Below are 24,519 nucleotides of genomic sequence, written 5' to 3'. Positions count from 1 at the left end.
TATCAACTCTTTTGCAGAAGAAGGTGTAAAACCAGTTTTTTCATCATAATATATATATTTAACTGAATTTCTATTCTACTCCAATATTTATTGATTCTACTACCATCGATTCGATTCTTATCACCTTTTGAAAGCGTGTCAGTTTATAATGACAAAACAACAGACATCAGTACGCATCGGAACACACGAGTCATACGCTGAACGAGAACTTGCGTTTTGTCGATACCTACTAATGGTATAAATGCAAAGGAGACTCTGTCTCTTAGCTCTTCACGCTTAAACAGTAAAACCGATTTTGATAAAATTGTATGGAATTAGTTTGAATCTCAGGAAAACACATAGGTTAGTTTCCTTAAATCATCCCTTAAAAGGTAAAATTAGGGGTTTGTGTGCTACATGTTAAGTTTTATAAATTATGGATGGGTAAAGCAGCAGGTTCCGCTAGATTAAAAATAAAATTCAGAAGGATACAGCAGTTTCCGTCAGGTTAGATTACCTGATGGAAACTGTTGTATCCTTCTGTATTTAGTTCAGTGGGCTTTAGTTTATCATAATCATTTTAAGTTACATCAGTTGAAATGTAATGAAAAATTTTACACGCTACTAACTGGACTTTTTGCATTACATGTATCCTTTCATTTGCAAGACATACTAAACACATAAAATATAGATCAACAGAAGTAACAATATATTTATATGTATAATATGACTCTTACTGGGAGCTCTTTGTGCATAAACCACAAAGCCGATATTGATAAAATTGGTTTTGGGAGAAAATTGAATCTCGGGGAAGGGCAGAATAGCCTATGTGTATATATTTTAAATATCTATTTTGTTATTTGAATGATTTAAGTTGAAATAAGTGCAAATAGAGAATTTGATGACAAACGTCCTCAGCGGGGAAACGAGATGTGAAGATGCAGGACGAAGCGTGTAAAGTTCAGGGTGCGTTGGCCGTCGTGTTGCGCCTGTCGCGAGCCCTGGGGCTTGCTCCGCTACGCTTCGCTCACGACCGTGGAGGCTACATAGTTACAGTATCCCGACGAGTCGCTATATACAGTTACATCCTATCATTCTGCACTCGTAAGTTTTATAAAATATTATCAAGATTATTTTTGATTTGAGACATAAATTTATTAGAGGGTTTTTTTCGTTATTTTAGATTCTTGTGAATTAGCACGATTATATTTATACACCCTTGAGTTTTACGAGGCGTTTGCATCGTTTCCTGTTGGAAGCTTTTTCACTGTGCTAGCAACAATATTTGTGACCGGAGTGGGATCCTATGGGAGCATCAACCGCATGAAAAATATAACGAAACATTCAAATTTTCTCAACAAAGTATATAATATTATAATTTTACGCCACAACAACAAGCTATATATTTTTTTATTGTATAAAAACTGTGAAATTATTTAGTTTTTTATATACTAGACTTTCGTGCAAAAGTAAAGCGGATTCCACTAAAAACTTACATAGACCCAAGACAACATAGACAACTAACAAAGTTTTTCTACATTCTTACAATATATGTACATGTATGTACATATATTGTACATGTATGTACATATATTGTAAGAAATATCAGCCATCACTTACAACGTCGCCGACCTTGGCAAATATGATGTTAGGTTACTTACGCTTGTAGTTGTAACTACTTACTCACCCTTCTAACCGTAACACAAGAACATATGGACTTCCGTGACTTCCGTGGTCGAGTAGTGTGTACATTGGTTTTCGTGGTTACGCCACTCCGAGGTCCCGCGTTAGATTCCCGGCCGATGTAGAAAAACTTTGTTAGTTGTCTATGTTGTCTTGGGTCTATGTATTTGTGGTCGTTGATTCTGATTTTCCATAACACAAGTGCTTTATTATTACTATCAGCTACTTAAATTGATCAGAGTAATATATTTGATGTTGTCCAATATTAATTATTATTATTTATATGCTTGTGTTACGGTTAGTGTTACCGTTGAATGGTAGAAGCACATCACATTAGCATTTAGTACATCCTCGGTTTTCACTTGCCTTGATTTGAAAAACGTGTTTTGATTTAAATGCTATGATTCCCATTCAAATAACTCACATTTTGTTTTATCAAATATGATGTATTTAAGAGTTACAGTTAATGCGATGAATAAAATTGTAAGTGTCGCATTAATTGCAGCAAGTAGATTTTTGTTTCGTTTTATTTCCGATTCGCCGTTTAGATCGTAATTTATCTGAAATATACAATGATTAGTTCAAAATTAATTAAGGCTATAGTTATTTAGCCCTACTACATACTACTTAGAGTACAAGTCTTTCTACAAAAGAAGTTTTTAGTGGAATCCGCTTTACTTTTGCACGAAAGTCTAGTATATAAAAAACTAAATAATTTCACAGTTTTTATACAATAAAAAAATATATAGCTTGTTGTTGTGGCGTAAAATTATAATATTATATACTTTGTTGAGAAAATTTGAATGTTTCGTTATATTTTTCATGCGGTTGATGCTCCCATAGGATCCCACTCCGGTCACAAATATTGTTGCTAGCACAGTGAAAAAGCTTCCAACAGGAAACGATGCAAACGCCTCGTAAAACTCAAGGGTGTATAAATATAATCGTGCTAATTCACAAGAATCTAAAATAACGAAAAAAACCCTCTAATAAATTTATGTCTCAAATCAAAAATAATCTTGATAATATTTTATAAAACTTACGAGTGCAGAATGATAGGATGTAACTGTATATAGCGACTCGTCGGGATACTGTAACTATGTAGCCTCCACGGTCGTGAGCGAAGCGTAGCGGAGCAAGCCCCAGGGCTCGCGACAGGCGCAACACGACGGCCAACGCACCCTGAACTTTACACGCTTCGTCCTGCATCTTCACATCTCGTTTCCCCGCTGAGGACGTTTGTCATCAAATTCTCTATTTCCACTTATTTCAACTTAAATCATTCAAATAACAAAATAGATATTTAAAATATATACACATAGGCTATTCTGCCCTTCCCCGAGATTCAATTTTCTCCCAAAACCAATTTTATCAATATCGGCTTTGTGGTTTATGCACAAAGAGCTCCCAGTAAGAGTCATATTATATATATAAATATATTGTTACTTCTGTTGATCTATATTTTATGTGTTTAGTATGTCTTGCAAATGAAAGGATACATGTAATGCAAAAAGTCCAGTTAGTAGCGTGTAAAATTTTTCATTACATTTCAACTGATGTAACTTAAAATGATTATGATAAACTAAAGCCCACTGAACTAAATACAGAAGGATACAACAGTTTCCATCAGGTAATCTAACCTGACGGAAACTGCTGTATCCTTCTGAATTTTATTTTTAATCTAGCGGAACCTGCTGCTTTACCCATCCATAATTTATAAAACTTAACATGTAGCACACAAACCCCTAATTTTACCTTTTAAGGGATGATTTAAGGAAACTAACCTATGTGTTTTCCTGAGATTCAAACTAATTCCATACAATTTTATCAAAATCGGTTTTACTGTTTAAGCGTGAAGAGCTAAGAGACAGAGTCTCCTTTGCATTTATACCATTAGTAGGTATCGACAAAACGCAAGTTCTCGTTCAGCGTATGACTCGTGTGTTCCGATGCGTACTGATGTCTGTTGTTTTGTCATTATAAACTGACACGCTTTCAAAAGGTGATAAGAATCGAATCGATGGTAGTAGAATCAATAAATATTGGAGTAGAATAGAAATTCAGTTAAATATATATATTATGATGAAAAAACTGGTTTTACACCTTCTTCTGCAAAAGAGTTGATAAGGTCTAAATTAATGGTTTTGCTAGCTTGGAATAATTTCATCGCTGCATTTAATGGAAGTTGATTGAGCTAGACTTCATGGACTTTATTGCCATACACTACCATTAATGATTGTAGTTAATTTACATAGCAACATGTACATTAACTGCAAAATGATTCTTATCTAGAACAATCTATACAAACAATACTTAAGTTATACTACCTTTTAACTAAAGCTTCTTAATCTTTCGATAAGCGTTCTTTTGTAATAATGTCATTTGAATCGATACTCGTAAATTGAACAATTGTAAATCAGCTTTTACATTTTTGACGTTAGGTTGTTTTTCACTTCAACAATATAACATTCCAATTATTTAATTCTTACTTTTATTTTGATTTTATAACAAAACTTTATTACCTTCTAGGAAATTAATGCAAATCATACTTACTTTGTGTAACCCCTCGGGATAGGTACCATCAACTCGTCAGTTAGCCAACCGCCAAATATCACTACTCAATATTTGTGCACCGATGTGAGTGAGCTGGTGTAACAACAGGCATTAGGGACATAACATCTTAGTTCCCAAAGTTGGTGGCACATTGGCGATATAAGGAATGATTAATATTTCTTATAGTTCCATTGTCTATTGTCAGTAGTGACCACTCACACAATCAGGTCACCTATTTGCTCGTATGCCAACCTACATGATATATGAGGAAATATAAACGTCCAAGAACTGACCCTTGAGGGACCCCTAAAACTGAATTTTATTGTTTTTTCAAGATGTCTTAAGGTTGAGTGCAAAGGCTTTATTTGAACAGTGGTATTTATTCCAGCTTCATTGTATCTCAACGATTTTGCCTAGATTTATCAGTTATTTAAATACGAACTTGCTTCTACTGTCTTGGCTAGGTAGGAAAGATACATATGTCGTCATACAGTCAGAAACATGTATAGGCTAGATTAAATATGATGACTACTAAATATCGCTATGGCATTGAACAACAACAACAACAACAACAGCCTGTGGGAGGAGGAGAAGGTATGAAACACATTCCACCACGCTGTTCCAATGCGTGTTGGTGGAATACACATGTGGAAGAATTAATATGAAATGAGACACACACATGTTTCGCAACGATGTTTTCCTTTACCGCCGACTACGAGATGAATTATAATATAAACACAAATTAAGCACATGAATATTCAGTAGCGCTTGCCTGGGTTTGAACGTGAAATCATCGGTTAAGATGCATGCTTTCTAACCTCTGGGGCATCTCAGCTTTTAAGCATTAGATCTAACGATTTAAGTTATAGGTGAAAGGTATGATTTATTTTAATTCATGGTTATATTTACTGCCTTAAGATATTACTACCGTAGATTCAGTGGCTTAGCTGTGTGAGTATAAAATCTATATGCGAATGTGATGAAACTTTTTGATAAATAGTTCGAGGTATTTCTTAGTAAAATAAAAGTCATTTCTCGTTCTTATACCGTATTTATTGATGAATATGAGGAAAACAAAAAATTAATTTATGTAAAAACAACTATGCTTATCTGAATATTATTTAAAACTAGCGACCCGCCCCGGCTTCGCATGGGGTGCAGTACTCATACTGAATGTACTACAGAATTTAACGATATGACATTACAAACTTCTAAAATTATCAGTGTTTCTTTACTATGTTGTCCCTGTATTATATACAAAAACCTTCCTCTTAAATCACTCTATCAAAATCCATTGCGTATTTTTAAAGATTTCAGCATACAAAGGGACATTGGGACAGAGAAAGCGACTTTGTTTTATACTATGTAGTGTTGATATTCTATTGTTCTAGATAGTTTTTTGAATAAATGTTATCTTTGATGTTGAACTGCCTTATGATGATCAAAAAAGTAGTCATGACGCCGAATACCTGAAAATTAGAATTGCTTTATACTGACATCCATATGCACTTTTCCAATTAGAGCTCGAGACACTGAGCTCTAATAGATAAAGTACGACACAACTTTCGAAGCTGTTCGCATCTATAGATTCTCACATCAGTTCAAAGGTCATATGAAGTTATTACGTTTGTGTAAAGAACGTATTCACATAAATAAATAAAAGAAAGAAATAAATATATTTATAGATAATTTAGGATGGCCTACTTAATTCGGATGTGATCGGTTTTACGAATTTTGACGATGCTACATCTAAGTTGTGTCGTACTTTATCTAAATAGGCCCTAATAGTGAAATTATAATTGGTATTAAAAATCCAGATAAAGTAATAGCATTGACAATAAGTAGGGCAATATTTAGCCCTTGTATATGCATTGAAACGCTGGCCCCGTCTCATATCCAAGAAACAATGTTAAGAGTCGGCACCGCTGCGGCAAAAGCTGAGGCGATAAAACGATACAAATATGCCTTATGTTAAATTAATGTTTGTCCTATTTGCTGTTAGCTTGGCCCTTAGAGTAATACTGCAAAAACCTTCATTTAACCGGATCAGAGGATCGGAATTGCGATACAACGAATGGTGCTGTATTCCTGCTAATATTTCATGAAGTCAATATATATACAATAAGTATTTTTAATTCATATTTGCATATATAAGGACTTCATGTTAATAATTCTTATGTAAATTCACCCGTAATGGTTCGTATAATCAGCACAAAAACTATAAATTAAGCAAATGTAAAAAACGACGATTCAGAAAATGTGGTCCTTATTTCGAATCTTACCGCAGCCGTAAACGATCTCGTGAAATCGCATACACCGTGAGGTCGGAACTTAGGCATTTGGAACTCATAGAAATTAAACAGAACTGGTAGTTTCACTCGAGACGGCGTGCACATTAGTTTGCTAACTGTGTTCAAAATAGCCTGGAACTAAAGTGGTAAATGAGATCAAGAATCCTACTGAGGGAGAACAATATTCTTTATTGTAGACCTGCTGCTATTGCTGCTATTTCTTATTTTGTGTACTCTCTTTCAGGTCAAGTTGGATTTGCCATCTTACCGGATTATCAACAACAACAACAGTCTGTAAATTTCCCCCTGTCGGGTTAAGGCCTCCTCTCCCTTTAAGGAGAAGGTTTGAAATATATTCAACCACGCTGTTCCAATTTATTTATTTATTTTATTTGTTTACTTAAATCAGGCAACAGTGGCCCATAGAAATATAACTACATAATATACATTATCTTAAAAATATACTAATACATATTTTCTTAAACTTATAACTACACTACACTACACTACACTATCATGTGCTGTTGCGCGTGGTGCAGGGTATCTTGCCACTAAATCTACGAAACACCACACCCGTTGGCCAAAAACTCTGCTGCATGACCAATGCGTGGTTTGGTGGAATACACAGGCAGCATTTCTATAAAATTAAAAAGATACAGATTTCCTTCACCGCTGAGCTCGAGATGAATTATAAACACAAATTAAGAACATGAATATTCAGCAGAGCTTGGGGTTTGAATCCGCAATCATCGGTTATGATGCCCGCGTTCTAACCTCTGGGTCATCTCGGCTCATCATAATGAGGGAATGATGTGTGTATCACAACATAGTGAACAAGTGCGATACCCTTATGCACTATGATTAAACCAATGTATGTTATTTATCAATATAGGTGCAATTTAAATACATAGAATAAAATAAAATTAGTTAAGAGAGCTTAAACTACAACGTGGGACGTTGTTTTTCAACCGACTTCCAACAGGAGGAGGTTATCAATTCGTCTGTATTTTTTTTTTTTTTTTTTTTATGTTTGTTACCTCATAACTTTTCACTGGGTGGACCGATTTTGATAATTATTTTTTTGTTTGAAAGGTAGTGCTTCCCGTGGGGTCCCATTTTTTTTATTTTTTTTTCCGATGATGGTATCCATGTGGAAACGACATAAGTCTTAAATTTGCATTATGTATATGCGCGACAAATTGGTGAATAACTGAAAATCACGTTAACCAATTTTGATAATTCTTTTTTTATTATAAAATATATACTTCAAGGGTAATTTGGTGAAAGTTTGGTAAGGTTCTGAGCTCAGGATCCATGACAAAGTAACGGAACGGAAGGGAACGGAACAATTCTGAGGAGCACGTTAGCGATACTCGGTCGAATCTTTTATTCATAGGTTATTTGGATATTTGAGTCACCTTCCGTAATGTGGTTATGTTTATGTAATTATCATAGTCGAATATTATAATCAACTAGCTACCCACCCCGGCTTCGCACGGGTGCAATACTGATACTAAATATACTACAGAATTTGTTTATATACGACATCACATCGCAAACTTCTAAAATTATCAGTGTTTCTTTACTATATTGTTCATGTATTATATACACAAACCTTCTCCTTGAATCACACTATCTTTTAAAAAAAACCGCATCAAAATCCGTTGCGTAGATTTAAAGATATAGGGACAGAGAAAGCGACTTTGTTTTATACTATGTAGTGATGGAACTCCTATACGGCTCGCAGTTAGGGTGCGATATGGGGCAGAATTTCTTACTATCTTTAATCAAATTTTGTGTATGTGATGTGATGTCATATAATGTACGAAATATAGTTGGCCTTTTTCAAAGTTTTTTTGCTGAGTTCGATTACAGCTCTTTCGAGGGATCCTTGTAGTTTACGCCGCGTAACGTATTAAATCCGCATTTTCGAAAGTCTATTTTTGCTTTATTCGCAAGTTTCCTTTGAAATTGTCCTCGAAATAGTTTCTAACTCATATAAACGGAACGCTTAATCTATCCATATTAAAAAAAATTAGTTAGTCAACATCAGCTTCACTTAAAATCAAAAAATAAATAAAATTTTAACAAAAAGAAAAACCGACTTCAAACAAAACACTATTTTAAAACAAATGAATATGCACGAAAAAGTAATAAAAATAATTGCGTATTCAACATATTTTTTAGAGTCTTCCTAAGTTAAATGAAATGAAAAATATTAGACTACTTAAAAGTCGATTAACGATTATATCATGTAGTTATAATTATTGTTATATTTGGAGTCGGTGTCAGCCAATAAAACCCTACAGTATATCTATCAAAAAACAATACGAGAATACTTTAACAAATATGTTTTTGTACAAATTACCTTTTACACAATAATATACTGGATGAATCAAGGGGCTCGTATCGCTTCTTTCTTTTGATTGTTGGGGCAAGGGCACCGTAGCTGCAACCGGCTCCAAATATACCAATAACTATAACTACATGATATAATCGTTAATCGACTTTTAAGTAGTCTAATATTTTACATTTCATTTAACTTAGGAAGACTCTAAAAAATATGTTGAATACGCAATTATTTTTATTACTTTTTCGTGCATATTCATTTGTTTTAAAATAGTGTTTTGTTTGAAGTCGGTTTTTCTTTTTGTTAAAATTTTATTTATGATGGGATATAGTTATTTGTTGTTACTCCATAATAGTCTTAAATGTTATTAATTGAACTTAAAAACAACAGTGAATTTCATATTAAAACATATATGCATACCCTTCTCTTCTCCTATTCGGTTCCTCTTATTTCTTATATAAATCATGTTTTCCACTTTTTATGAATCCTTCTTCGTCTGGCTTCTGATAGGCAGTACTTGAGACTTTTCGCAAACTTGACTAGTTTGTGATTAGTTACCTCCGCAAAATATGTCCCTCACTAGTTCCCAGTAATCAAATATCTTCTTTTAATGACATTAGATGTCACAGCCGTAAATATGGAGCTTTATCCTCATTGTGTCCTGGGTGTTACCACAAGCAAACCAGCTAAAGGTAAAGCAACATAATTCCAACTTTATAATATAGCAGATATAAATATACGTCTATGATTAATATTAAGTTCAAACATTTTGAAATTTGCTCACTTACTTTTAAGATTCTAGATTTCAAATTTAAGATTTTAGATTCAGATTTAAAGTTTAAGAATTAATAACAGGTGTGTATCCCCGTGCCATAGTTCTGAGTGACTTAAATGTTAAATTCACTAAAGGTTCAATATTATCAACATGGCCGACTGGCAGAGGGCGATCGACTAATGTATACCTAAGTTATTTAATTTCTATGTATTTCGAGCTGAACACATTTATAACATGCGTCATACTCGTATTACTGTTAAACGACTTTTCATAACGTAATACACGAACTAATTACGTATGTATATGTTGACGTGAGTGGTTTTATTCTTACTTTTTAACTATCACGTTCTATTTAACCGACTATCTTGAAACTTTGCATACACGGTACCTAGACTACATAAAACGATATAGAGTACCATTCAAAAACCCCTACTTACAAAGCAACTAAGTTGTCTAGCGGAAATTAGTATATAATATTTTAGAAAAGGTCCTCTAAACAAAACAAAAATACACCAAATCTTCAAAATAAATTTATTACAAAATATTAAAACCAATTATAACAAACTGAAATTCGTAATGTTCATTAATAGATTATTATTATTTATTTTACGATTTTATCACTACACCTGTTCTGCTGCGTCCTGTTCGTTTAAATGTCAAATCAATGATGAAAGACAGAGAGAAATCATTGTTTACTTAAACAACGACTACAAGTAAGGCCGTGTCGAGATTTTAATCACAGTTACTTAACAATGTATTCGAAATTGATTGATTTTATTATTGTAACAAATTATTATGTGACGTCTATGATTTTTTTTTATATAAATTTTTTATTTGTTCGACTATTGATATCGATCGTTACAATTTCAATGTTTGCCAAAAAATGACGATTTTTTTTTCGAGAATTAAGACTTTTTTATATTTAAAAGTCAAAACTCTCGCTTAAAATTTAATGGCCATTTATTAATTGTATAAAAACACTACACCAAACAATTCTGTGATGTAATTGTACGATGAGTAAACCATATACGAACCGAACAATAAAAATAATGCCTCCGAAAATAGAAAAGAATCTAAAAATTGTCAATACGTTAATATTAATAAATACCTCTGCGAGTTGTAATTATAGACTTGTGAGAATCTTAGAACTGTCTCATCAAAATCCTGTCAGTAAAGTAAATATTATCTTTATCTTCGGACATTGTATCATATTTATATCGATTATGATTGAGTCAGTATAATCCTTAAGATTTTGTATTTTATTCAAACTATTTTGATAACAATATATAATTTCATATTTTATCTTTGTATGTCACCAAATGATACACCAAAAAATCGAATTACTTCAATTATAAAAATCTTATTGTTTATGAAAACACAATTGCTTTATTTTCAACCGACTTCAAAAAGGAGGTAACAATTCGTCTGTATTTTTTTTTATGTTTACTTCATAACTTTTTACTGGGAGGACCAATTTTGATAATTTTTTTTTTGTTTAAAAGGTAGTGCTTCCCGTGAGGTCCTATTTTAATTTTATCCTGTTTCGATGATGATATTCCTATGAAAACGATATAAGTCTTAAATTTACATTATGTATGTGCGCGATAAAAAAATAGGTGAAAAACTCAAAATTGCGCCAACCAATTTTGTTGATTCTGTTTTTATTATAAAGAATATACTTCAAAGGTAGTTTGGTGAAAGTTTGGTAAGCTTCTGATCATAGGATCTAGGACAAAGTAACGGAACGGAAGGGAACGGAACAATTCTGAGTAGCACGTTAGCGATACTCGGCCGAATCTTTTATTTATAGGTTACATAGATATTTGAGTCACCTTCCATAACGTGTTTATGTTACTGTAATTGACATTTTTTATTTTATTTATTTATTCGGGTTTAACAAACAGCGTCACAATAGGTCTAAATACTAAGCTTAGATTTAAAAATACATAATTTTGAAACCAACACCGTTAACCACAGATTACTACTAAAGTTATTGAGAGATAGACGATACAATTTTTATATATTTTTCTTAATTTGTATGTATAAATAATTTATTTATTTAACTGATGAACAAAAAAAAAATAAAGAGAAATAACAAATTTTAAAGTAGACAGAATAAATTAAAGTATAGTAAATAAATAGAAGAATAACAATTTTGGTAGCTCAAAAAAAAAACAAAAAAAAAAAATAAACAGAAAATAAAATAAAAAAGAAAAATAAAGTGGATTAATTACTTATTAGTTAAAAGTTGTTTCTAACTAGGAACTTACATAAGTTTATTTGACTTCTGTTATAACAGTGCATTAAAATCTTGCAACTTATCCAGAATAGATTTGAGATGAGATGAGATGTAGATATCTTTATGACAACCAGGGGTGTTCATAAAGATATCTACATCATTGAAATATTTATTGTATATTTCGATCAGGCGATACATGGGCGAGCGTTTACCAGTATTAGTACGAGTTTTTGGTAAAGAAAAAAGTGATGCAGTGCGGCATGCTCTTATGTGTGGCCTGATCGGTACTTGGTAGCAAATTTTATTTATAATATTAATACAGTCGTACTTGTTATGGCATAAGTCATACAATAACATCGCTTGTAATTGTAATTCTATATTTATATTTATATAACAAAAAAATCGACTTAAAAAAATATGCACTAAAAAGTAATAAAAATAATTGCGTATTCAACATTTTTTTAGAGTCCTCCTAAATAAAGTGAAATGAAAAATATTGGACGACTTAAAAGTTGATTTGGGGCAGAATTTCGATGAAATTAGACACATGCAGGTTTCCTCACGATGTTTTGCTTCACCGCCGAGCACGAGATGAATTATAAACACAAATTAAGCACATATACATAGTGGCGCTTGCCTGGGCTTGAACCCGAAATCATCGGTTAAAAGGTACGCGTTCTAACCATTGGGCCATATCAGCTCAGTAAATAGGAAAAATTAAACATCGAATATAATTAAGGTACATTTTGTTTATCTTGTTTTAAAACGAACTACAAGATATCATGCGCATCATTTGATATATTGTTTATATCTTTATTATCAACTAGCTATACCCGCCCGCTTCGCTGGGCATTAGTCGCAGAAAAAAATATTTAATTTTTCATTTTGTAATTAATTACTGATCATCAACAATGTACAAATAATAAAGCAACAAATCAAGAAACATTCGAGATCTAATCAAATTCTTATAAAAAAAATATATTTAATATTCGTCATCTATTTCATCTTCTTCAATGATGTTCTCGATAGGATAGGTTGCAGATTGGTCATAACACCCATAAACTTATACGATGTTATATAGGTACGATAAAAATTTTAATTAAATTACTATAGTCTGTAAAAGTTTGCATCAAACCAACACGTCTTCTTTTATCCGGTTCTATCGAATATCGATGTTATTACATTTACAACCTTGTCAATACTTGCGAACGTACATCAAAGCATCCTAAGTATATTCGTGTAATGTCTTGGACTTCCACTGTACGAAGATCTTTGTCCAATATCAGAAGATACTATATCATTCGATATTGTATCTCGTAAATAAATGTACTATTTGGCTCAGAGTTTTGATAGGTTGTATCGAATGTAGTTTAATCGTTCGTTCTCGACCATAGCGTACATGTCAACAATGAATTGTTAAAACAGTTGACGACACTTCAGAATATGGTTAGATTGATTATCTCTAATCATTATACGATATGCAAAAAAATCCATACAACTAACTCTTCCATGTCACAGAGCCTGTCGTGAGAATATTATGATACAGTCCGAGATGATATCCATCTATAATTGAATAATCGTAATAATTGTCATACGATTGATGTGTTTCAGCGACACCTTGATTGTTTTTGTGTCGCTTAATGATAACAACACCTCGTTTTGTAAATTCTGTACCGACAACTACAGCTGTGACTTCAGGAGCTACGGCAGCATTAAAACGCCTTTCATGCTCTGCATTCAATGACGTTCTATCTGCATTAATAATTGAATCATTTGTTGTTTCACCTTCCAGAGCAGTTTTAAAATCTTTAACTAAACATTTATTTTCATAAAGCATACCTAATCCTAAATTTAGCGATGATTTCTCGATTAGTTGTGGTATTGAATATGCATCGAAGATCAATCTTTTTCTACGTTGTCCATGGAATAAATGTCCAGAAACTGGACATTTTGTTAAGACAGTTAATGATACACTTTAAACGTAGATGCGAAATTATTGAATTGTACAATATTTGTTGCTCCAAATGATGTCATTTCAAAGGAAGAATTGTAATTTCTAATATTCTTAAGGAAATATTCAGACTCCTCAGTAGTTCCCGTAACGTAGATAAGAAGAGGTTCTGTTGGTTCAACCAGTTGTGGTAAATACATTTTGCCAGTGGAGTAGCGCTATAACAGCAGTTTATTTTAAACATCATAGCGTGATAATATGGGCATACTATATTCATTGAACCAATGATCACATCGGGATTTATTGAGATTGGTTCTAGTTCTTTACTTAGTTTATTTTAATCGTTGATCATCTAGTTGTTGGGCTCGCTCGTCAGGTTTTTCAGTATCTCTTGATGAAGATGCTTGTTCGAAGATCTGGAACTTGATCATTACGTTGACTAACGGTTTTGGCAACTCTCGAAGTAGAAATTCGGATTCTATTTGTTTCTTAATGTATTTCTTGTCGGTATGTTGTTTCCGTAGCTCTTTTGGATGACGCTGCTCATATATTGTTGATGTTCCGATTTTTTATGTCTTCAATGGCATCGTGGTTTCTATTTATATAAATTATTTGATTCAATGATGATTTCATTTTTTATTTCATATTATATACTTATCGGTTAAACGGCATAGAAATGCATCGTGATACTCGTAAGAGTCATCTGTTGGTTATTTTTAATAATACGGATGAAATAATCACTTTCTCCGTGAAAAAAGTACTCATTTTCGTGACAATCACTTGAACGGTGTTGATATATTTATATCGCAGCGCTACCTAGTGGCGAGTTACATCAATTGGGATAGCATAATCTCTTTATTCATTTAATCTTAATGATCGATCAAATAGTTTCTGAGTTTATCGATGATAGACATACATACACATCCACACATCATTTGCGCAAGCACATGTTTTTCCTTTATACCAATTTTTATAAAAATGTACGGTGCATCTGTTCTCGAGTTATAAACAGAACATACAGACGGACAAAAATGTCTAAAATGGTAAAAATTATGTCAGTCAATCATAAAAACAATACTTATGACGAATTACGACAAAAATAAGTGCCAGACAGACTCTAGATATTTATATAGTAGTATAGATTTAGTATTCACGTGCGATAGCTTTATTAGTAGCGTATTTCATGTATAACTTTGGTGTTTCTATACCGATTTCTATGCTTCTTTTTTATTTAATAGTTAATACTGTTAACTTTTTTCATTTGGGATGATTGAGAGTGTTATAAACGCAGGAATAGACAAATATAATCAGAAAGCTTCGAACTACTAAGCTATTGGGAGTGACACTTACTGACACGTGTTATTGTGAGTCAACCATAAAAGATAGACAAAGGCTGTCATGGGATATTTTTTACATAATTTTAAGGAGAACATTTCCGTAATACACAATTTCTATGTAGCTTTAACCATTAAGGTTGTACACGCGACGAAATCTTAAAATATGGAATATCTTCTCCCATTTTCTGACATTTCCCTTCACTGCTCTGCTCCTATTGACTGAAGCGTGATGTAAAGTATACTATAACCAGCTCAGGAGTATGAAAAATAATTGTACCAAGTTTCGTTAAAATCCGTCAAGTAGTTTTTGTTTCCATAGCGGTTATATGGACAGACAGACAGACAGACAAAAATTTTACTGATTGCATTTTTGCCATCAGTATCGATCCCTTTTCAACCTCTGATAGTTATTTTGGAAAAATATTTCATGTACAGAATTGACATTCCTACAGATTTATTATAAGTATAGATTAATCTTCTACTAAAATAATTATGTTGTCATTGAACATGTATTAGTAATTAAAAACCCCTACTATATAATTAGATAGTTCCTTCTTCTCTGTACATACATTTATGTTTACTTTTGTTTTTTAATCGAAAGCGGTGTCAGAGAGGAAACAATACAGCATAAGATGCCCTTCACCGTCTCAGCATACAACTAACTAACTCTCAAAGTGACATTAAAAATGATTTCAAATCAGAGATCTTCACACTTCAAAATTTCTTCGAGACATTAAATCCGATATAAAAGCCCAGATTATATTTAAAAACTGTGGTTTTTTTAAATTAATGTATAATCAAAATTAATTACATATCAATGTTTAATTATCATCAATGTTTTTTCATCAAATGCTTTATCGTTAAGATAACTACAAGAAGATTAAAGATAACTACAGACAATAATTATGATTGTAAGAACATCATGACATCAGTGACAGCAATACCTCATGATATCATGAGATCATTTTTTACAAACTACTAACTTTATTTAAGATTATTACCGGGAGAGCCAACCAACAACAGTCGATGACTAATTGTTATGTAAAACATTAATTGTCTTAAAGTTTCCCAAGATTTTAGAAGATGTCCGAAGATTTATTAGCATTATATTTAATATCAGATGTTCTTCCTTTAAACCACTCTTAAAACCTTTTAAAATGGTTTTCAAATATAAATTATGCGAAGAGTGCTGTTGCTTTACTTGTATTATATAAGATTCGTTTAAAATTTAATTATCATTTGTAACTGCAGTATAAAATTGTAAATCGACTTTTAAGTAGTCTAATGTTTCTCATTTCATTTTACTTAGGAGAACTCTAAAAAATATTTTGATCATTGTTATTTCATCGGTATGTGTAGATGTGTAGATTCAGGACTCGCGTTGGCGAGAGGACTCCTTAAGTAAGATGTACCCTTTAGCCTAAAGTGATCAAGATAGGGGTATTTCTGTGACTATCATGGTTAGCGGTCAAGCCACTCATCATGGTGGACATTAAAATCGCCATGAAATGTAATACCTACGAATTGGATCATCTGCAGTACAGAATTTGCAATAAGTTTAATGTATTCAACCAATCGGTCAGTTACGTAGTTACCTCTATTTGACTCATAGAGGCAGGCAAGGGATCCTATATAACCCGACATGGCCTCTAAGAGCCCAGGAACCTTTTTAAAGGTTTCCACAGCACGGAAGAATTTGAAAAAGAAAGGAAGCTAAATAAAAATAAAATTTAATTCAATAATAAGATTATCGTTCGCAGACAATGATAATGACGAAGATTATAGACGATATAAAAAGTCGCCGAATAAAAATTCAACAATTAAGCATTAAACAATGTACGTAATAACACTGTTAGCTCTCGTTGCAGCCGCCATCGGTAAGTATTGTTACCCTAATCATTGTTTTCTTTTCAAATTGATTTTCAATAGTAGAACATAAGATCTATAAATGTATAAAATTATTACTCCAAATGTTAAGCATATAAAAGCTTATGTACAGTTAAAAGCATAAGATCTTACCCTATATACTAGTAGGAAATGAATATTATTAATAGTAATTTTAATAGATTAAAACGTTCGTATTATTAATATTTTCTTTCGTTTTTCCCGTATAGTCCAGTCATTATAGACATTCAAAATCGAAAATTTAACTATAATTCCAAAAGTTTTCAAACTTCGGTCAAGTGAATGGTACATTGGGACGACAATAAATCTCATTTTGCAACCTTGTCCGCAGTCCGGAACATTGTTAAAATTGCAATTAAATTAATTTTGGCCATACAGGTCGTGAAAAAAATTCCAAAAGTTCTGCAAACTTAGGGAAGTTTTCGATATACTATTTCATATCACGTATTAAATTTGCAACCAATCTAAGGGTACGGAACAGTTTTTGTTATTGAAAATTAATGTTTTTTTTAATTAAACTGAATAATAACGTTCCAAAAGTTCTGCAAACTTGACACATATGTCGGAAAAATATACCGAACGGTTGTATAAATTTGCAACCTTTTTCGTTGACCGGAACATGTTTATTTATAATTATTTTTAATTCGTGGTCATTTTTTCGAGTAAGGTGGTCTCGGAATAATTACAAAAGTTTTGAAACTTGGTTGCAAACTTCGGAAACATCTATTCTGATGCATTAACAAATTTGCAACCTCATACGTGATCTGGAACTTTAAGCAATTTGCAAAAATGTAATTTTTTCATTTTTTTACCTTCAAGAAAATTTTAAAAGTTTTGCAAATCGAGGGGACTGTTTAATTTTGGGATTAATGTTAGTATTGAAATTTGCAACCTCTCACGCAATCCGGAATCTTGTGTGATGTCGGAAATTTAACTTTACGGCATTTTTCATTTTCGAAAAAATTGCAAAAGTTTTGCTTATCGAGCCAATGATTGTTTCTTTGAGGTGCATGTCAGTATTAAAATTTGCAACCCAACATGAGATCCGCAACTTTGTGTTCTTTGCAAAAATCGATTTTTCGCATTTTGTTATCCTTGGTCTTATTTTGGGATCGATACCACTATTGAAATTTGCAACTTCGCACAAGACCCGGGACCTTGTGTTATTTGCATAAATCGACTTTTTTAATTTTATTACCGTTGAAAAAATAAATCTAGACATAATAAGTATTTAAAAAGTATAGAAAAAAGTATGAGGATATCAAATATTCGTAAGAAAGGTAAGTAAACATTAATGGACGACAATGCGTAGGTTCAATTCGTTTTATTAATCAAAAAATACGTACCGGCGTACACGTTTATTTTTGGCATAATCACCTGTCATGTAAAAATAGTACTATACTAACATCTGTTAGAAACAAATTTTGTTACAAACAATTTCAATGATTAGCATGTGAATGGTATAGTATTGATTTATTTGAGAGACGAATTTACATTAATAGAAAGATGAACTAGGGGGTACCTTTAAAAGATAATGAAAAATTGAATAGTAGAAAAATTTGTTGATGAAGCATGCTGAAAAATATTAAATGCTTCATATAGCACAATAGTTAGGCCCTGAATATATAACAGCGATGTGTACGGAAATAATATTTTGCGTGAATGTGATAAAAAAATATTTCCGAATTCCCGATATGGTTGCAAATTCAAATACTGACATTAATCCCAAAATTAAACAGTCCCCTCGATTTGCAGAACTTTTGAAATTTTCTTGAAGGTGAAAAAATAAAAAAAATACATTTTTGCAAATTGCATTAAGTTCCGGATCGCGTATGAGGTTGCAAATTTGTAAATGCATCAGAATAGATGTTTTTGAAGTTTGCAACCAAGTTTCAAAACTTTTGTAATTATTCCGAGACCAGCTTACTCGAAAAAATGACCACGAACTAAAAAGAATTATAAATAAACCTGTTCCGGTCAACATAAAAGGTTGCAAATTTAGACAATCGTTCGGTATATTTTTCCGATACATCTGTCAAATTTGCAGAACTTTTGGAACGTTTTCCTTCAGTTTAATAAAGAAAAACATTAATTTTTAATAACAAAAAATGTTCCGTACACTTAAATTGGTTGCAAATTTGACACGTGATGTAAAATAATACATTTAACACCACTCCAACTTTGCAGAACTTTTGGAATTTTGGTGTCAAGAACAGAGCAAATTATCATTTATTGCATTTTTAACAATGTTCCGGGACGCAGAACAGGTTGCAAAATTTTATAGTTTGTTTTAATACCATTCCCGACCTTATATAAAAATTTGAAAACTTTTGGAATTATAATGAATTAATTGTCTTAAATGACTGGGCTAGTAAGGATGTTTAAGGTTATTTAAAAAAAGGTAAGGTAAAATTAAAAACATTATTGGCTGCTTAAAATTCTTCAAAAATCGTCTATATTAATATTATTAAAATAATAATTGCAATAGAATATATTTCATAAAAGTGCTTTATGATATCAGTACAATCAGAAAATCTAACTAGTGGAATACTATTTTAGTAAATTATTGATATCACATTACTAACACCATCTACTCATGTTTTGTTTTACAGCGGCACCAAACGCACTAGCTCCAAGTATCGTCGATGAATCAGCAACAGGCACACTCGAACCGCGCATTGTTGGAGGATCTGATGCTAACATAGAAGATTACCCTTTTATGGCTGTTATTTTAGTATCTAACGAAGACTACATTCAAATTCGTTTTCAACCCTTCTGCGGTGGATCTTTAATAACTACCAGAGCTGTCCTTACCGCAGCCCACTGTTTCCTGTAAGTCGTATGACATATAGCTGTTTTAATTAACTAGTAAACGCAATTATGAACAATTATGCTGGGAATATACATACATTTCATTAATTTATTATGAAAAGTACCTTATGAGCAAAAGATTAGTCTTGTTTGATTAAGATAGTCCTTCTTGAATCCCATTATTTCCTACTCTACGTTATAACGTAATAAGGTGTAATAATAAAACTAGTTATAACGGATTTGAATCGCATATATTAATCGCGAAAATTTAAGACGACATAACATTCAGACTTATTTCTCCAATTAAAAATCCTTGCTAACTATAAACTCTCGTTGGAAAACTTTTAAACGCGACTGACAAAATTGGCGTATATTGTAGCTGTGGTAACGATCGTCATAAAAAATAACGGTTTGGTTGTCCTAAATATATTGATATGATTGAAATCCAAAAATATTTAATCGAGTGGGTAGTCAAATGTTAAAAGATTTTGTTACAACAAATCTTTTATTTTACAGCAACAACGTTCTTTCTACAAATCATTTCCGAGTGCGACTTGGCTCATCACTCAGTCGGTTGGGCGGTCAACGATACAGAGTCGAAAATTGGGTTAAGCATCCTGGTTACGCGTGGCCTGATCTATACCACGACATTGCTATACTGAAACTCGCCACCCCCGCTGTATTCCAACCGCGTTGCTCTTGCCCCAATCGCTGGACCCAACTACATCGTCCCAGATAACTCTACCGTCACCGCTACCGGATGGGGGATACTTGAGGTATACACGTAACCTATTTATTTTTATACACAAGTAGTTTTTAAAACATAAAATTCCTATTATTTTTTTATGTGTACAGACCACTAAGTTGTGTTCATTGTAACATACCCTTAAAATTGGCGGAAATAATTCAAATAAATGGTAGTACGATCGTAAAAGTCACTATCACTCATATACACTGGCCAAGTTAGATCACCGCATACTTATACCTTATACGATTATACTATTATAGAATTGTTAAGTAATTTCTTACAGCGTATTCGTCATCAGTTTGAGCAATATAAACGTACTATGTTTTTATATAATTTTAAAGCTATTTAATGATGATATACTCGTAATATTAAATCGATGGCAGATTTATTCGGTCTGAACATTTATTGGATCCTAAAATATATTAATACATCACACAATATTTCTTTCGCAGTACGGTGGTGAACCATCAGACATCCTTCAACAAGTCGATATAAAAAAAGTGAACCATGATATCTGCAGAGAAAATTACGCCGAACTGCAGTCTTTGCTTGGCGAACTTGAAGTTCCCAATGTAACATCAAAAATGGTATGCGCTGGCATTTTGGGCGTTGGTGGCAAAGACGCCTGCCAAGGTGACTCAGGAGGACCTCTTCTCCACCAAGGCGTCATAAATGGAGTTACCTCTTGGGGACATCAATGTGCCCATCCGAAGTATCCCGGTGTCTATGTTAACGTACCTTCTTATACTAGTTGGATTGTTGATAATGCGTAAATGTGATAATGAGTATGATATAATGATGAATAAGTAAAATAGCAACAGTACTATTCGGAATTTGATTTTTAAAAAACCCTTTTAAAATTTTTGTGTGTACGTCTGAAAGTAAATGTAACAATTAAACTATAAAAAAAAAACATCCAACAACTTTAATAAAGTTAATGCCTGGCTATTATTTTAATAAATAACACAAATAAAATCACTAATGAAACGAAACAATAGCACGCACAGTATTTCTGTAAAAAGGTATAATGATAACAATATAAAAGCCAAAAATATATTCTTCATAAAATTCAAAATTCAAAAAAATATCTGACAAAAGCAATATTACAGTAGAGAAATAATTATATATATATATATATATATATATATATATATATATATATATAAATAAGTTGCTGTTCGTTAGTCTCGCTAAAACTCCAGAACGGCTGGACCGATTTGGCTAATTTTGGTCTTGAATTATTGGTGGAAGTCCAGGGAAGGTTTAGAAGGTGAGAAAGTATGATAAAAATGCTAGGAATATAATAAAAAAAAAATCTTTGTTTTTCCTTAGAAACAGATTTATTAGAGAATTACCATTGATTTTCTATGATTATCGATGTTAGACAATAAAACATTGATGTTTTAAAATTGATTTTGCATTATTTAAAACATCGCTAAGTTTATTTTTGTAATCAATTTCTACAAAAATAAGTGGCATTTTTCGATGTCACTTTATAAATCAAGAACGGGCTCAAATATCTAAACTAAATTTTCAGGGTTTGTTCGGACTATTTAGTAGATGGTTTATGTGAAGTTTGCTCAAAATCGGTCGAGTGGTTCTCCATTTATCACATTTTTTGTAACAAATGAATTCAATAAATGGCGGGTCATTTTGTTAATGAAGATTTTTCAGACGAGGAATGGTGCTGTTACATTAAAAGTAAGTATTAATTAAAAAAAAGGGGTACACTCATCCACCAGTTTCAATAGTTATCAATGTTCGGTATTGATGTCATTATCAACGCCATAATCATGCTTTTGTAAATGGATCATCCATACTTTGTCAAACATTTGATGTTGTCCCCGTTATGCAAAAATCAAATTGAAAGAATAGTTATATCTTTATAAGTACATGTTTAGGAGGGACAAAAATAACCTTAATTTTAACTAACTTCAATTGTTTACTGTGTATCAGATCAATTTTATGCACATAGATTGTTTGATAAATCTTAAGTTTTGTCCCATATTACATTTATGAACGCCAACATAGGAGTTTCCCTGTTTCACGCATGGACATGGATACTTCGCGTGTTCGCGCGCCGGAAAACCTTCATTTTTGTTTATTTACACACCACAAAACAAAACAAAAAATAAAGTTTATCAGTCAGCTTTAAATTGATTAACACAGTGTATTGTTACTGTGTGTGTGTCAATATCAAATTGAAAACTTTTAAATAGCCAGTATTTTAGACAAACTTTGTTTTGTAAGTATCTAATTGTTGTGATGTGACATTTTTTGAGCAATATATTTCGTAAGGAGAGTCATTCGGGCCCAGTGCACAAACTTTACTGTTTTCAGCCTCACTACGCAGAACTAAAGCAAAATTTGAGCAAAAAAAAATTTCAAAAAGAATACTTATTCGACTATTCAATTTAAACCCGAATAAGTATTCTTTTTCATAAAACATCCCGATCAAAAAAATATCCTGTAACAAAAAAATTAACATTTTGATAATAAATCGGAATGCGGACAGTTGACCCAAATTGTGGGTAAGTGTGCGGACACCCGTTGGGTAAGTAAACGCAATAGGTTAAAAGCGCATTCTATAACTAATCAACTTATAACAGAGAAAACTGAAATTAAACATATTATACAAAAAAAAAAAAAGTTATAAAGACATTGTCACAAATATTTAGTTTTAGCTTGCTCTGGAAAGGGTTATGCTTGGCGTTTCTCTGACGGATCGCATCAGAAATGAGGTGTTGGGGAGAACGTGTTCTAGAGTGGAGACCGCGTCTCGGCAAACGTAGTGTAGGACGTCCTCTGGCACGGTGGAGTGACGATATACGCAAGGCGGCAGGCAGGAGCTGAATGTCCAGCAGTGGACAAAAACGGTCTGATGATGATGATGATGATGTTATAAGTGTGCGCATGTACTCACTTTCCCAAACGCTCAACATAACCTATAATCACACTTTACAATCGAAAGAAGAATGTGTATTTGATAAACGAAAGAGTAATTTATCGTAATTAAAGTTGAAAGTAAATCAACGAAAATACTTTTTTAGCAATTACTAACAAACAACACATAGTGCGGCGCGCAGGCATGTCGCAACTAATTTACCCAATTAGGCCCCACTGATTAGTCGAAATAAACCCCTCGCCTCCCGTACCTTATTCCGGAGATACAGGCAGTGCGCTCGCTTACCCACTGCGCTCGGTTACCCCCTACGGCTATATACACCATAATAAAACTTGACCACCTATATTTTATCTGTGTTATATTTAGTGAAATTATATTGATTGGTATTGTAAATGAGTTTCAAATTAAAACATGGCATAGCCAGTTTACACTAAATGGTTTTACAAACTTTATGTTGTAAGGACTTAATCATAGCGACATGACAATTTATCACCCAACCTCATGATTCCTGTGTCATTGAAAATATAGAAAAAAATATTGACAGTGTCGTTTTTAATGTAAGTATTAGTTGTTTATTGTTACTGTTCAGATCACCAGTTTCACACATCACATTTGGACCAATTTAAGCATTTCGATTATGGGTCAGCTAGTATATATATATACATGATCAACACGATAGTTCCTTCTTCTCCGTTAAGCTCTTCCACAGTAGTATGGTATAGTAGTGGTTCGGGATAACTCACTTCACTACTGAGGAGAACCGGCGAAATAAACTCAGCGGAATTTTTGTTTCTAAAATCATCTCTTAATCTTTGTAATCTTTTGAATATATTTTATCTTTTATGTTAAATTGTTTAATGATGACCAAAAAAGTTGTCATGACACCAAATGCCTGAAAAAGACCCCTTTTTTACAAGAGCACTGGATCCCATTTAAGTGTATGAATCCTTAAATTACATCGACGATTAAAACAAATCACGGAGGTCACCTTA

At 32.5% G+C, this 24,519-nt stretch overlaps 1 pseudogene; it reads left to right on the top strand.

Moving 5' to 3' along the window:
* The first annotated feature begins 917 nt into the window (after positions 1-917).
* LOC124533057 lies at positions 918-21,395 on the top strand (annotated as a pseudogene).
* Positions 21,396-24,519: the final 3,124 nt, after the last annotated feature.

The sequence above is a fragment of the Vanessa cardui genome, chromosome 10 (genome assembly GCF_905220365.1).
Source record: "Vanessa cardui chromosome 10, ilVanCard2.1, whole genome shotgun sequence".
NCBI lineage: Eukaryota > Metazoa > Arthropoda > Insecta > Lepidoptera > Nymphalidae > Vanessa > Vanessa cardui.
The sequence above is the reverse complement of the archived record's forward strand: the minus strand, read 5'-3'. Positions and strand labels throughout refer to the sequence as shown.